This window comes from Erpetoichthys calabaricus, chromosome 10 (assembly GCF_900747795.2).
Source record: "Erpetoichthys calabaricus chromosome 10, fErpCal1.3, whole genome shotgun sequence".
NCBI lineage: Eukaryota > Metazoa > Chordata > Cladistia > Polypteriformes > Polypteridae > Erpetoichthys > Erpetoichthys calabaricus.
The window spans coordinates 159,034,520-159,051,173 of record NC_041403.2 but is presented as its reverse complement, the minus strand read 5'-3'; the positions used below and the strand labels follow the sequence as shown (position 1 = coordinate 159,051,173).

At 43.9% G+C, this 16,654-nt stretch overlaps 1 protein-coding gene and 1 long non-coding RNA gene across 3 annotated transcripts in view; one reads left to right on the top strand and one right to left on the bottom strand.

Annotated features, from left to right (window-relative positions):
• Window positions 1–15,051, bottom strand: part of LOC114659646 (uncharacterized) — a 35,297-nt gene extending 20,246 nt beyond the window's left edge. Inside the window, exons 1-2 of one of the 2 annotated variants that reach the window (XR_007936024.1) lie at window positions 13,794–15,042; window positions 1,939–2,235 (exon numbers count right to left, since the gene is read on the bottom strand). This is a non-coding gene — a long non-coding RNA (uncharacterized LOC114659646). Of the gene's footprint in view, window positions 1–1,063; window positions 2,236–13,793 lie in introns of those variants that run through there. The other variant, XR_003717579.2, reaches the window with a different exon arrangement.
• Window positions 11,019–16,654, top strand: part of slc43a3a (solute carrier family 43 member 3a) — a 79,315-nt gene continuing 73,679 nt past the window's right edge. Inside the window, exon 1 of the mRNA XM_028812240.2 lies at window positions 11,019–11,349. The gene's annotated coding sequence lies outside the window, so the exon portion shown is untranslated. The remainder of the gene's footprint in view (window positions 11,350–16,654) is intronic.

The window sequence follows — 16,654 nt, the reverse complement described above, 5'->3', positions numbered from 1 at the left end:
CAACCCCTAACGGGAGCAGCTGAAAGAAGTAAAAGAAGGTGCAGTGAGAGTAACAACACTAAAGCAGTTATGCTATTTGGAATAGTTTGACCATTCCGTGGACCATTATATTGGTACTGGTTAATTACAATCAGATGCATTAAACTAATAAACAATATGCGGTTAATTTCAGTGTATTTATAAAGCCGCGTTAGAGATGTAGATCTGAAAAAGAAAGGGTAACCACACAGGAACAGTAGCACTGCTTTGACGCTGGGTGCTGCCAGTCAGCGGAGAACTTGTGTACGCCAGGGTATGAGGTACCATGGAAATGTGCGTGGCTTTATGCCAAGTTTAGGTTTTATACATCGCGATTTCAGCGTGGAAACGTTTGTACGCAACATTTCTGTGTGTACGCAGTTTATACATGAGGCCCCAGAACTGTGACAAAAGCATTTCAGAGCCAGTGCTGAATAAACAGTGGGTGGATATTTAGAAAACATTATACATGCACTAATATAGGACCTGTTGCTATCAAAATTCAGACAGTGACCAGAAGAGATGAGGACATTAGAACAACCTGGACGAGAACAGGCCCTCCGGCCCAGCAAAGCTCGCGAGTCCTATCCATCTAATTCTTCGAAAGTTTTGAAGATCCCTAAAGTTCTCCTGTCTACCACACCACTTGGTCACTTATGTGTCTGTCGTTATCTTTGTGAATAAAAAAAAAAAAACTTTCCTAATATTTGTGCAAAATCTTAGCTTAACAAGTTTGCTGATGACATTGTGATCTGTAGCGATAGTAGGGAGCAGGTTGAGGAGACCCTGGAGAGATGGAGATCTGCTCTAGAGAGGAGAGGAGTGAAGGTCAGTAAGAACAAGACAGAATACATGTGTGTAAATGTGAGGGGAAGGTCAGTGGAGTGGTGAGGATGCAGGGAGAAGAGTTGGCGAAGGTGGATGAGTTTAAATACTTCGGAGCAACAGTACAGAGTAATGGGGATTGTGGAAGAGAAGCGAAGAAGAGAGTGCAGGCAGGGTGGAGAAGAGTGTCAGGAGTGATTTGTGACAGACAGATATCAGCAAGAGTGAAAGGGAAGGTCTACAGGATGGTAGTGAGACCAGCTGTGTTATATGGGCTGGAGAGGATGGCACAGGAGACTGGAGGTGGCAGAGTTAAAGATGCTAAGATTTGCATTGGGTGTGATGAGGATGGATAGGATTAGAAATGAGGACATTAGAGGGTCAGCTCAAGTTGGACGGTTGGGAGACAAAGTCAGAGAGGCGAGATTGCATTGGTTTGGACACGTGCAGAGGAAAGATGCTGGTTATATTGGGAGAAGGATGCTAAGGATAGAGCTACCAGGCAAGAGGAGAAGCAGAAGGCCTAAGAGAAGGTTTACGGATGTGGTGAGAGAGGACAAGCAGGTGATGGGTGTAACAGAACAAGATGCAGAGGACAGAAAGAGATGGAAAAAGATGATCTGCTGTGGCGACCCCTAACGGGAGCAGCCGAAAAATGAAGAAGAAGTTTCCAACTCTTGATCCACTGCACTAATTTTAAACACTTCAGTCGGGTCTCCTCTTCATCTTCTTTTGCTTAAACTGTAAAGGCTCTTTTAATCTTTCCTCGTAACTCATCCCCTGTAGCCCTGGAATCAGCCTAGTTGATCTTCTCTGGACTTTTTCCTGTACTGCTATGTCAATTTTGTAACATGGAGACCAAAACCGCACCCAGTACTCCAGATGACGCCTCACCAGTGTGTTATAAAGCTGCAGCAGAACCTTCTGTGACTTGTACTCCACACATCAAGGCGCTATATAACTTGACATTCTGTTTTCCTTCTCAGTGGTGTAACAGAATAAACGACTCAAAAAGTCTCAAAAAGAGTTGGGGAATGACCCCGTATAATGTCCTTGGACAGAATGGAAAAAATTTGACAACTGAGAAGTGAATACCTGGAGATTTTATAGCAAAATGGTGGCAGGAAATGAGGTTTACAGGAAATGACATCAAATGCGGATGGATGGAAATTACATCATCATTGAGGAACTAATGTTATTATGCTGGGCCAGGAAGTGACGTCATCATGGCGGAGCTGGAAGTGACATCATAAAGGGGAGCCGGAAGTGACGTCAACTCGGGGGAGCTGGAAGTGACATCATCGATGGAATATGGAGACGGGATTGTTGAATGGTAGCCATTTTGGGTGACCGGAAGTATTGAAGGTGAGTTATTGTTTGTCTTCTTTAGTTCTGTTGATGGAGAGAGAGAAAGAGAGAGCGGTGTTATTACGTACAATCACCCCTTCATCCCTTGTAATATCACTCACCTTAGGGCTTGTTGGCTGCCTCCTAAGTGCATGTGTGAGACAATGGCTTCTGAACACTGAAAGTTGATATCGTCGAGTCCACCACAACCCCTAAATCGTTCTCATAAGGTGTACTCTCGATTTTCAGACTTCTTGTTTTGTATTCAGACCTCACATTCTTACTTCCTACGTGTAATAATTTACATTTACTGACATTAAATATCATTTGCCACAACTCTGCCCAAGCCTGTCTTCTAAGCTTCAAATGTCACGGGGTCATATGACAGCGGTGTTTTAGCACAAGCTCCGACACAGTGAGCTTCAGATCGACTGACACAAAGCTTTGACGTTTCTGTATCATTTATCCATCTCTACAAAACAGGAGGATCAGTTACAACCAAGACACTTCACTGCAAACCGAAGAAAGATGTCCATACAGAATTTACATCTTTTTATTGCTTGCTGCTTGCTGACCCTAGACATTCAACTGCTTCACCATCACTACACAAACACCTGGGGGATACGATCATCCCAACACGCCGAGGATAAGTTGTTTGGGAGAGGAGCAAGCCATCAATTGCCTTCGTATATAATTGCCGTAGGACGCTTTTCCTGCTAAACAAGGTTCACAATCACAATTCATCCTCCATTTAATGTTTTGGACTTTCGTGTGCATTTTGTGTTTTCTGTGTGTCTTATTTGTTTCATGTTCAATGTGAAGTTAAGGGAGGGTTTGTGTTGTATATTTTTTTTTTTTGCTGTGTTTTGGAAGAAGTACGTCATGTCTAGTCTAACGATCTCTCGGGTTTCCAGGCCACGGGTCTTGGCGGTGTAATTGCCGGCAGAGACGTACGTGCGGTCAGGGGAGGCAGGTGAGGTCATCACGAAAAGTAAAAAAACTATTAATGATAACATAAAATAAATGTGTCCACTGGTCTGTGCTATAAATTTGTTTTCTGTATGATTTCAATAATTGTGATCATTTTTATAGTCAAAAATCACTGAATTGGCACATTTCCTGTTCAAATACAGGGGAGAAACACGAGGTGCGGCAGTGACGAGCCTCACCTCCCCTCGGACTGCGCTCTCCTCTCAAGCTGGGCTGATGCAGGCAATTGGCACGTGCCCGTCGTTGTCTCTCTGTATGTCGCCAATATAATGTTTGCAGACACGTTTATTATACACCCTGACTTTCCACAGTCTGGCTAATATCTTTAACTCTTTCAGGGCTGATGTCGACTCCTGTCAAAAGGAGGAGTTGACGATGGTAATCAACAGTAAACTGTGACAAAACCAACCGTTATCTTTTAGTTGGACTCTCGTTGCTAGAAGGAAAGTTAGCTTCATTGGTTTGACCGAGATTTCCTGGGTTCGTGTGAGTAGCAGGGCGCGAACAATAGCAAAAATGGCACTGACATAATGGCGAGAGATCAAAGCGAATGCGTAAAGCAAAATACTGCGTGGACGTAATTCTGCCTATTATCTCTTAAAGTGGATGATGACTAACCGGACTCTGATTTTGATACAAGTGATTGAAAACGAATGTGAGGTTCCAGCTTCAGCTGACTCGTCCCCAGTTAATCGTGGTTGTGCTGAACAGGTTCATGTAGTTGACACGCCTACGGCAAGACAGGAAGACTGCCACTTAACAATGGTAAGAGGTAGAAACCAGATTGAAATGCACTGCGGCCGTAACCCCTGCTGCTGCTGCCGCCCCGGCCACGCAAAGACAGCCTGGCAGCAAGCCTGCCTGCCTGCACATTCTTAGCAAACAGGCAACCGCAGCATGCAGCAACAGACGTTTAATGTTGATTTCTATGTGAAACCATTGGTCTTTAAGAAGCTATGATTTCTTGAAAAAAATATTCAGCCGCCAATAAGTTAGAGATATCAGAAAGTGAAGTGCATTGCAGCAGCCAGTTAATTTTTATTTTTTCTTCCAACTGACTGTCATTATGGAAGGTTAAGATTTTTAAAACGAAAGGAAAAATAAGGGGGGCTTTTACAAGAAAGTGATGGAGATTTTCGTGGAGAAGGATAGGCGCATGGACTTATAAACGGCTTTCAATTTTATAAAAAAAATGGGATCAGACTAAGAAAAAAACAATGCAATATTTAAGAGCTTAATTTGACCTTAAATAAAATATTCTTTTGTTTGTCTTGTTATCCTTTTGTTGAACAGTCTGCATTAAAAACAATTAAAGCATCAGAATTAAAAGCTTTTAAAAACAAACAAGGGGGCTCCGCCCCCTGCTCACTTCGCTCTTCTACCGACGGCGTTGGGCATCCCGAAAATACATTAGTTGAGCTCGTTCGTTTTGGAGCCGTGCCCACTTTGCCCACAGCATTTCAGACGCGCGTTGTAGGCGCCTGCGTTCATTGATTTTATCCAGCCGGGCTCGTGTTTGTATATCCGTCAGTCAAGCTCATTCGTTTTGAACCCGTGCCTGCTTTGCTTCCGCATTCATTTTGAACCCGTGCCTGCTTTGCTTCCGCAGTCTCAGACGCACGTTGTAGGCGCCTGCGTACATTGATCTTATCCAGGTGGGCTCTTGTTTGTATCGTTGAGCTGTATTGTGTTTGAATTTGGTGTAAAGCGTTCAGCGGTTTGCACAATCCCAAGCAGCACATTATTCCTAACTTCACTCCGCAGTAGTGCCACTCACAATATGGCGGTGACGCCTGCGCCTTCCGTACTATGTTGGGTTTCACTATGCTGTGTAGGCGCCTTTGCCTTTCGTACTTTCCCGCGCCTTCCGTACTATCTTTGTGGACCTGTGGGGCCTCCGTAGCCTCTTCCGTTTGAATCTGGGCTGCAGCGCAGAATCCTCTTTTTTGTGTGGCGGTGTCGGTAGTCGTTGGCTATGGGCGAGTTGTTGCTTCATTTCTCATTCACGTCAGTTGAGCTCTTTCATTTTTGGGCCGTGACTCCTTCGTGCACGGTGGATACGACTTCGCTTGTGGTGTATGAGATGTGCGCTGTACGCGCCTGCGCAATACGTCTCATGGTCCCATCGCCGTGTACCTGCGTCCATGCCATCCGGTTTACCATTCTCGGTTAGTAATATGGATAAATATTTCAATTAAGGTCAAAATTGAAATCCGTTTTTTTGTACACCCCTCTATACTTTCATTTGTACTGAATGAGTATGAATTGTGGAATTGCAACGGCAAATTTAAAACAGAGGGTGCGGAGCAAATGCACTCTCTCTCTCGCCGTTATGTCACGATCTTTCTCAGCCAAATATGCGCCTTACCTCTGTATGTATGTAAAGAATGCTGATGAGATATGAAACATAACCAGTAGTCAATGTGCAGGCTGCCAATTGTATAGTGAATGAGCGACTCTTTGGGGTTCATATATTTGAAAATCTGACTCTGAAGGAGTCACAGCCATGAACGGGTCAGGTCGGCCGTTACATAATAATCCGTCATGGCAGACCTGAGCTCCTTAGCTGTGCGGAGGACAAACCCCAGATGAGTTTCCCTTTGCTAACTGGTGTATGAACGTTGATTAGCCTGCGAGAGACACACACAAGTAGGAATTGCATTGTGCTGTGTCCACAAAACAAAGAATCTGAACCCAAACACGACTGGCACTGCAAACCCCCGCGCACCCGAAGGCGCAGCCGAAACGCCACATGCAGCATCCTGTTTTCTACGGAGGCGTCCAGAAAGAAAAAAAAAGGGAACAATCAACGTGTAACAGAAGATAACAATGCATTGTTATATTTTTCTTTTTTCAAAGTTCAGGAAACTTGTGCTTCTCACACTTAAGAAAAATGTTTCCTGTGCAAATTCAACCGCAAAAGGCAGCACTCCGACTGCGAAGATAAGAGGATCAGCGGGCAGCAGCGTCACCTCCTGCTTTTACTGCAGACTCCCTGTCTGGTGGGCTCTGCAACTGGCAGTAAAAAAAAAGGGCACAGAACGGTGCAGTGTGGGACGTTGATGGGACAGCGTTTGAGGAATCAGTTCCTCATGTAAATTAACAGCAGTTTGGTCTGATGAGCAGCATTATAGTGGCTGTCCTCTTTGACAGACAAAAAACAGAACCTTTAAAAAGACAGTCAGCCTCAGCCAGGCATTCACAAACTCCCACCTTTTTAAAATTAGTGGTCCTTCAGTGTAAGCTTGTACTACTGCCATTGTCCTGCATCTGGACCACCATTGAAACTCATTCTGCTAACTTTGGGAGTATCTCAATATTATTGTAAGGAACTGTGCAAGATCCAAAGCAGCCCATCTCATCTGTTATGGCTTGGGCATGTATGGCCACCACAGGTCCCGGCACACTTCTCTTCACTGATGATGGAACTGGTGATGGCAGTGGCTCAATGAATTCTGAGGTGTGTAGAAACATCTGATCTGCTCAAGTTCCAGTCAATGCCCACAAACCCATTGGATGGCATTTCATCTTACAACCAGATAATGAACCTGCTGAGGAAACATTGGAGTTTATCAAAACTGAAAAAATGGAAAATTCTTGAATGGCCAAGCCAAGTCACCTGAGTTCAATCCAACTGAGTAAGCCTTCCATACGCTGAAGGGAAAACCTGAGGGGACAAGCCCACCGAAACAAGCAGGAGCTGAAAATGGCTGCATGAGGATCCTCCTAGAAATTTGATTCTGTTCATCTGGACAAAGTTTTTTAAGTGGGAGAAATATTTCGAGACTTATCCAAGTCTCTTCCTCAGTCTCAATTGACTGCAGGTTTCCCCAACCTTATAAACAGTACCTTTGCTTAATCACAGAGACTAGCACCATTGACAAAGGGCCAGTTGATCAGTGATATGCAAATTGTCCACTGATTAGTAGACATGTGAACCATTCATAGAGGGTTGAGGAATGGCTGCAATCACAGCATTGTAAGATGGCGACAGATGTACCCTTAGGCCCCCTCCTCTGTTCAGAGATGGTCGTTCCTTTTTCACGTGAATGGCCTCCTTGATTCCTCTCTCAAACCAGCGCTCCTCCCTGTCCAGGATGTGCACCTCTTCATCTTTAAAGGAGTGACCACTATCCTGTAGATGTAAATAGACTGCGGAGTCCTGGCCTGACGAGGAAGCTCTTCTGTGTTGTGACATGCGCTTAGCCAGTGGCTGCTTGGTTTCCCCGATGTACAATTCACGGCACTCCTCCTGGCACTTAACTGCGTAAACTATGTTACTCTGTTTGTGCCGTGGGACCCGATCCTTGGGATGGACCAATCTTTGGCGTAGCGTGTTTTGGGGTTTGAACGCCACTGAGACCTGGTGTTTCGAGAAAATGCGCCTCAGCTGTTCCAATACTCCTGACACATACGGGATCAGTAAGGGTTTTCGCTTAGGCAGTGGATGTCCTTCTCTCATGAATTGCTTGGAGCGTTCTTTAGGTGTCCTCCCTGCTTTGACAAAGGACCAGCTGGGATATCCACATTTACTCAGGGCCTTTTTGACGTGGTGTTCTTCTGCTTCCCTGGCCTCTGAGTCTGTGGGAATGGTGTTAGCTCTGTGTTGTAGAGTCCTAATGACACCTAGTTTGTGCTCTAGTGGATAGTGAGAGTCAAACCTTAGATACTGGTCCGTATGTGTGGGTTTACGCATGGGTTTATGCATGAGGAGTTTCATCACCAGAGAAGACCCTCAGCACCTGTTAATGTCTGTGAATCGCAGACGTCAAGCAGTCATTGCATGTGTGGGATATGCGGGAAAGTCCTAAATATGACAGCTTTAATAGACCTGCCATTGTTGTGTCCTAAACATTATGCTGACATGGCACAGCTCTTGACCTCATGTTGAGCAAGCTGAGGTATCTTATGAAGCCATGAAATCCAACCGAGGATCACACACTCCTGTGACACCAATTGTCCCAAACATGATGGTGCCCTGAAATGGGAGAAGGACCACGTGGAGAAAGTGTCATGTGACCAAAATGTGTGCCAAGCCCCTTAAATGAAAGTCACCAGTGTGCACTTTATTCATGATGTGTGTAGAGCTGAGGGGGAACTCACGGAAAAATGTGCCTTTGTGCCTAGCATTATGGAGGACACCGCATGTATACATACAATGCATCCAGAAAGTATTCACAGCGCATCACTTTTTCCACATTTTGTTATGTCACAGCCTTATTCCAAAATGGATTAAATTCATTTTATACCTCAGAATTCCACACACAACACCCCATAATGACAACATGAAAAAAGTTTACTTGAGGTTTTTGCAAATTTATTAAAAATAAAAAAATTGAGAAAGCACATGTACATAAGTATTCACAGCCTTTGCCATGAAGCTCAAAATTGAGCTCAGGTGCATCCTGTTTCCCCTGATCATCCTTGAGATGTTTCTGCAGCTTCACTGGAGTCCACCTGTGGTAAATTCAGTTGACTGGACATGATTTGGAAAGGCACACACCTGTCTATATAAGGTCCCACAGTTGATAGTTCATGTCAGAGCACAAACCAAGCATGAAGTCAAAGGAATTGTCTGTAGACGTCCGAGACAGGATTGTCTCGAGGCACAAATCTGGGGAAGGTTACAGAAAAATTTCTGCTGCTTTGAAGGTCCCAGTGAGCACAGTGGCCTCCATCATCCGTAAGTGAAAGAAGTTCAAAACCACCAGGACTCTTCCTAGAGCTGGCCGACCATCTAAACTGAGCAATCGGGGGAGAAGGGCCTTAGTCAGGGAGGTGACCAAGAACCCAATGGTCACTCTGTCAGATCTCCAGAGGTCCTCTGTGGAGAGAGGAGAACCTTCCAGAAGGACGACCATCTCTGCAGCCATCCACCAATCAGGCCTGTATGGTAGAGTGGCCAGACGGAAGCCACTCCTTAGTAAAAGGCACATGGCAGCCCGCCTGGAGTTTGCCAAAAGGCACCTGAAGGACTCTCAGACCATGAGAAAGAATATTCTCTGGTCTGATGAGACAAAGATTGAACTCTTTGGTGTGAATGCCAGGCGTCACGTTTAGAGGAAACCAGGCACCACTCATCACCAGGCCAATACCATCCCTACAGTGAAGCATGGTGGGTGTTTTTCAGCGGCAGGGACTGGGAGACTAGTCAGGATAAAGTGAAAGATGACTGCAGCAATGTACAGAGGCATCCTGGATGAAAACCTGCTCCAGAGCGCTCTTGACCTCAGACTGGGGCGACGGTTCATCTTTCAGCAGGACAACGACCCTAAGCACACAGCCACGATATCAAAGGAGTGGCTTCAGGACAACTCTGTGAATGTCCTTGAGTGGCCCAGCCAGAGCCCAGACTTGAATCTGATTGAACATCTCTGGAGAGATCTTAAAATGGCTGTGCACTGTGCTTCCCATCCAACCTGATGGAGCTTGAGAGGTGCTGCAAAGAGGAATGGGTGAAACTGGCCAAGGATAGGTGTGCCAAGCTTGTGGCATCATATTCAAATAGACTTGAGGCTGGAATTGCTGCCAAAGGGGCATCGACAAAGTATTGAGCAAAGGCTGTGAATACTTATGGACATGGGATTTCTCACTTTTTTTATTTTTAATAAATTTGCAAAAACCTCAAGTAAACTTTTTTCACGTTGTCATTATGGGGTGTTGTGTGCAGAATTCTGAGGAAAAAAATGAATTTAATCCATTTTGGAATAAGGCTGTAACATAAAATGTGGAAAAAGTGATGCACTGTGAATACTTTACGGATGCACTGTATATACGTTCTCTAAACCCTGTTATGACACTCTTTGCCCCATAAGGCAATTATTCCCTAAAACACAGAGAAAAATATTAATCTTTCACATTGCCTCACAGCAGAAATCCCCCTGAAGTGAAAAAAAAATCAGCACATGATTTTGAATCGGTGGTGGCGTCGGTTGGTTTGTGATGTTTATGTCGCTATCGTAAAGACGAGATACATCAGCTTGGTGGATAAGTCGCCAGCAGTATTAGTTGGCATCCCATCGTATACATGAGCAGGTTTACTGCGAATTTTAGGGGAGTCGGAGTCAAGAAAAGTCTCATTAAAATTATATCTAGCTGTCCTTGAGGATACGTAAAACAGCGATGGAAAGCGCGAGAATCCATTGGCAATCAACCGGTGCGCTGCTACAATATTCAGGATGGCAGCAAATGACATCTTTAGGACTAATGACAACATGTCTGTCATAAGATCAACATGAACACCCTTGACCTTTAGTGTTTGTGTGCACCTGTCCGATTGTAACTATGTGTTCAACATGAGCGACTGGTACTCGATCTCACGGCTGCAATGAGTTCTGTAACCCACCAGCTGTCACTATTTTAGAAGCCTCGCGTCTTTCTTTTCCCTCGAATAATCAGCTTCTTTTGCTCATCCCTACGGAACAGCACGCAGAAGTCTCGTGCACGCTACAAATATTCGAATAGACAAGTAAACCTCCACTCGGATGTGCTGAACGTCAAAATTAAAGGAACACAGAATCGGGCAGGAGCAAAACAGCTCCTCTACGGCAGCTCGTACAGGTCAAAAAGTATATCACGAGAACGCGTTGCCGCATTTACTTCATGATGAGGACCAAAAAAGGAGAAGTAAAATATGACCTGTACACCCGAACACACGTTTAACAATTTTGATCTCTTTGGACGGTAAAGCAGGCCCCCTGTGTTATTAAAGAAACGCACTTGCGTTGACTGATCGATCTTACTTGGCGATGATCCGCCAGCATATAGAAATGCGGGTCTCATTGACTGTCCACGTCTACGTGCGGGCGCTTTTTTTTGGCCGCCTAACCGGTTTGATGCGATCCTACAGCAACGCAGCCCAGCACCCAACCAGTCTTTGACTTTTGTTAAGTGTAACAATAGTTTGGCTTTCCCAAATCGATTTGCATTTTGTAAGCATTTAGCTCCAGGCTGTTAACTTCAGTCAAGTGTAGCTCGGCTCGCCAACTACTTTAGCGCAGAGAACATTGATGACGTCACTCCACATCTCCATCTTCTGTTTAACTCTAAACAGCCTCCTCCCCTCGATCTCCGCCCGGGACTCCACACAAAGCGAAGCATGCAGGTGCCAAGTCGAAGAAGTTACAAAATCATCTTGGACGCTGGCGGAGTTTGAAGTCATGGGAACCGGTAAGAAGTCTTTGCTTGTCGCCTGCCCCGCCCGTCCCCTTCATTTTACTGTCCTCGCTTTTGCTTGCTTGTGCATCAGCCATTTGCCCGGAGACGTCATCCACCTCAACGGAGAAGCGCTATGCTGGCACGATGTGACAGATACCCGAACTGCGAAGCAGCTAGTGGGAGTGCGACCATTTCCAGGTCAACGACAGAGGAAAAGCCGCAGCTTGAAGGTTCCCATCCAAAATGACCAGACATCCGCACACATGCAGAAAGCTCGTGCCGGGCGTCACTTGTGTTGTAGAAACGGCGAACGATCTCGCGAATAAAACTGAAAAAGACCGCAGATGTTAATGTGTTAAATATGACACGCGCACAGTACTAGTGTATGAGATCTCTTCGGTTGTCAAGTACTTAAAAAAAAATATAGCATCTTTTAAGCAGCACATAATACTAATACGCCTTACACGCATTGACGTACACATTTAGTTGTATATATGAACACCTTGGACCTCCCACTTCTACAAACCGCAGTTAACTTCAACAAACTGTGAGCTCTGAGCGGAATTGTGCACTCGTAATAACTCGCGTGCGGCCGTGCCAGCGGTGCCCATCGACTCCTGTCATTTGTGAAGGGCGTCTTTGACCCTGGACACGAAGACGTGAACGGACAGAAACATCCGCCAGTATAAATGCCGTCTCAGTCTTTGCAAATCCGCCTAATCCTACTCAGGGTCTCCGGGAATAAACACGCAACTCTCCGGGATGTGGGAGAATTGGAGTGTCCGATTGAAGAGACACGGGACAGTGTCCATGTGCTGCTTTCATAGAAACGTGTCGTTAGTGCTTAAAAATACAGAAAGGTTAAGAACACCGGAATTTAACCTGTTATTGTATCAGCACGAGTGATGTTAACTTAGGAGCCCAATCAAGTCCTGCATGAAACCTAATGCGGATTTAAATAAATAAATAAAGACTCCTGCTGAAACCTTCATGTGGACGGGGTCTTTTGGGGACCGAAAAGGGTTTCCGTGTGGCGAGTGCGGTCCGAGGAAGGAGGGGTGTTTAATGTTTCAATTACGCTTTATCCAGTTAAGGCGACATGCAACATCTGACATTCATTTGCCTTTATTTCTTGCTTTGGATGGAGTCACAGAGTAGAATTTGGTGTGAAGTCCAAAACCTTAACCGACGCGGCATGGAACAGCTCGGGGTCTTTCTGGACGGCGGCGTCTTGGTGGAGGAAAACGATCCAAACTAAATAAATAAAATAAATAAATAAATAGTAAAGTGTTAACGGGGTAAATGTGCTGTATATTTTGAAAGAAACAGTAGCTCTAATATCAGCAATTTTACCAAAACTTTCTCTCGCTGTCTTGTGTATAATAATAGTAGCAACAGCAATAACAGCGATAATGATAAAATAATAATAACGAATAAATGTTTCTAACATTAGCCATTTTACCAAACCTCAATCTCTCTCTTTCTCTAGTTCTCTTTTATATATAACAGTAGTAGCGGCAGCAATAATAATAATAATAATAATAATAATAATAATAATAATAATAATAATGGCAAATGCGGTTAAAGAGATAAATGTGTGAGAGAAACAGAAGATTTAATATCCACCATTTTACCAAAACTATGCACAAAAATAGCGCAGCAGCAATAACAACAACAGTAATAATAATAATAATAATAATAATAATAATAATAATAATAATGAGTAAATGTTTTGATATTAGCTTTTTTACCACCAGCCCCAGTTCTCTCTTGTATATAACAGTAGCAGCGGCTGCAATAATAATAATAATAATAATAATGATAATGTTAATAATAATGATAATGATAATAATGGCAAATGGGGTAAAAGGGGTAAATTTGTGAGAGAAACAGCAGATTTAATATCCGCCATGTTGCCAAAACTATGCACAAAAATAGTAGCGCATTAGTACTAATAATAAGTAAATGAGGTAAAAGTAGCTTCTACAACAATACTTATTATAATAACAATAGTAATTGTTAACCTTAACCAAATTGTTAATGGTTAATAGTTCTTCTTCTTCTCCTGCTGCTTATTATTATTATTATTCAACAATACTTATTATAATAACAATAGTAATTGTTAACCTTAACCTAATTGTTAATGGTTAATAGTTCTTCTTCTGCTGCTGCTGATTATTATTATTATTATTATTATTATTATTATTATCTAGCGAATCTGTCATTCTCATAGCACTTCACATGTCAAAGAGATTAGTTTTATTAAATCTGCCTTTTCTTATTGATCGGCCTTTTTATTGAACAGAAACAACAAATAAATATAAAAAACTTACTGTTATGAGCATGGAAAGGCGTTATATAAATACATTAATTATTATTATTATTATTATTATACAGAAAGGATAATAATATATTAAAAGTAATTATTTTCGGTGGAGGCTGAAAGCAAACATTACCTCGTTGACCTGTAGATTACAATAATTTAAAATTATTGACAAAAAGGTGCAGAGGTCGAAACGCGACCACAATCCGGAGAGGAGTTTTGCGTGAGTCCTGTGCTGCTGTCATATAAAACCGCGACTCTGAATTGGATGAAGCTGGATCTAAAATGATTGGACAGATAGGTGGGAATTAAGTCAATAAATTCATGTACTGTCTCATTAAAAGTTCTCTGTAATAAGAAATCCAGTACATCGCCCCTCGAGTATTATCACCTGCACTGATGATTCAGTCCCCTCTTCCTCGATGATCATATTTCGTTACTCTTTATTGCCTAAAAGTTATCCGTTATTTTATAAGTTATTTTTTTGTCTGACGTGGGGTTACCCGTCAAGCTGTTGGTTCAGTCCAGTAACATCGCGCCGTTTCCATTAAAGAAGCAAAAAAGACACCGTCTCGTTCTGTCGCGAGGTTTTCATTTGTCGGTAAGTCCCTTCTTTAGACGGATTCGTTTGAAACCCATTTGGTGCGTTTCGTCATGAACATTACTTTATAATGTGAACCAGTATGAGGCTACATAGGGGCGCAGGCCGAAGTCTTACATTTTATACTATACGGGAACCTTCTGACACGTCAAAAAAGCGGGAACACAAAAGTCGGACGAGCCTTTCAGTCTTTACAGGATTTGAACGGTTGTTGCCTTCAAATCAATTAAATGGGTCTCTTTCTCTCTATTGCTGCTCCTCTTTCTTTCTTTCTTTCTTTCTTTCTTTCTTTCTTTCTTTCTTTCTTTCTTTCTTTCTTTCTTTCTTTTTTCGTTCTGACATTTACAATTTCTACCCAAGTCAAGAGCATTCTCCTGTAATAAATTCTTAATGATAGTAATATCACATCTGTAGCCCCTCAATGACAGCTTGCAGGCTGCTAAACTCTCCAGTCAGTTTGTCACCAGTCCACGGAATGAACGTTCGTCAGCTCCGCGCAGCCGGCCAGTGGGTTCGCGTTGCCCTCTCTAGAAAGTTTGCGAAGTTCTACGTGCAGCCGACACCAGAGCTCCTTGCCGATTGAGCTTTAAACCTTTCAGTTGCCGCGATGTTTGTTCCTTCAGCACCCACGTGTCAGTTTGTATGAAGTCGATGTGCCACCTTTCAGTCCCACACAAATGTTAGATGAAGCCATGTAGGCTGGTCAGGTCAGGTGAGGTGCTGCTTGGCTGGGTGTCGCGTTAGGTCGCGTTGTGTTGCGTGCGCATCTCGTGGGGCCTCGCTGAGGCTGTTCAGCCGGTCCTGTTTACAAAACACAGGGTGTCGTTTTTCATTTTTTTTTCTTTTCCTTTTTTTGTATGTCACAACTTACTGTTTTGCATTAGGTAGGTGGTGACCAATGATTTTAGAAGGAGGTGCGGACCACCCCCTCGGCCTGTTGACTGTTCTTGGCAGAAAGACTAGTATGTGATGGAGAAATCCATTCAAAAATGAACCTGTAGAAAATGGTCAAGGTCTCGTGTGACACTTTAAACCGGCACACAAAAAACAGCAGATGACCAGGTTTCTGGACCACAGCTGGAGTGCTGGACGTGTTGGTGCCCAGAGGTTTGAAACGTGGAAGTTTAAATGTGAGAGGGGTCTTTTACTTTACTTGCCCATAAGCAAAGCAAAAAGTGATTAATAATAATAATAATGACAGCATATACAAGTGTTTGGTGGTTATGTGGCAGTCCTAGGATGACTGGACGACCCGGGACAGTCCCATTTGTTCCAAGGGAGTCCCATGTTATGACATGGTGCCCCTGGAATTCAATAAAATGTCCTGTTTTAATTGGCTGGTCATCTACCAAATGTACATGAAGCTCCAAGGAGACCACCCCCCCCCCCCCCCCCAATGGCTTCCACTCTTCGATTTAATGTACATTTTTGAAGTAAACAAAAGACCACCTCTCCCTACTCTTTGATGAAATATTCAGTCTCTTCCAAAAGTTTTGGAACAGCAAGGCCTATGAATTTGCTTTTACTGTTCACTAAAGGTGTGTGTGTCAGGTTGGTGGGCATGCACTGGTACAGCACATTGCTGCACCCACCACACAACAAAGCAGCTCAGGTATCCTGGTTGGCAACCCCCCAGGCAGACACCCGGTCCAGTCCCACCATTCGGAAATGACCCTGTATCTGCCACAGCCAGGTGTTATGTGGGCGTCCCCTTGGCCTGGGCCTCAACAATGAGGGTCCTGTGAGCCGGATCACCCTCTGGGAATCGCACCACATGGCCATAGTGCCATAACTGACGCTACCTCACAATGCAGGTCATTTGGGACCCCATGAGCAACACAAAGTCAAACCAGTGGTACCCAAGGATTTTCCGGAGAGACACAGTACTGAAGGAGTCCAGTCTTCGTCTCAGGTCACAGGATAGCGTCCATGTCTCGCAGTCATATAGCAAGACAGGAAGCACCAGGACTCTAAAGACTTGGACCTTCATCCTTTTAGATATCGGGTGCACGACACACCCCTTTCTGGCGACCTCTTGACCCTCAATGCTCTCTCAATCCGTCTACTGACTTCATAGGAAGAGTCACCAGAGACATGAATGTCGCTGCCAAGGTTAGTAAACCTTGTGTATGTGAGATCAAAAGACGAAGATGAGAAGAGAGTTCACAGTGGCCGCTTTGTTCCCTCATATTTTCATCTCGATATGCTAAACCACGCAGAACAGTGTGGCACGTTTTATATCAAACCGCCCAGATTTTCATGTGCGCAAAGGTACTGGAACACAATGTTTTCAACTAAAGGAAAGTCAAAAGTACTTCAGATTTGCTTGCAATAAGTGTATCAAGCCCGTGACCTTCAAGCTTCAGCAGATTTCTTGTTTCTTCATTGGTCCT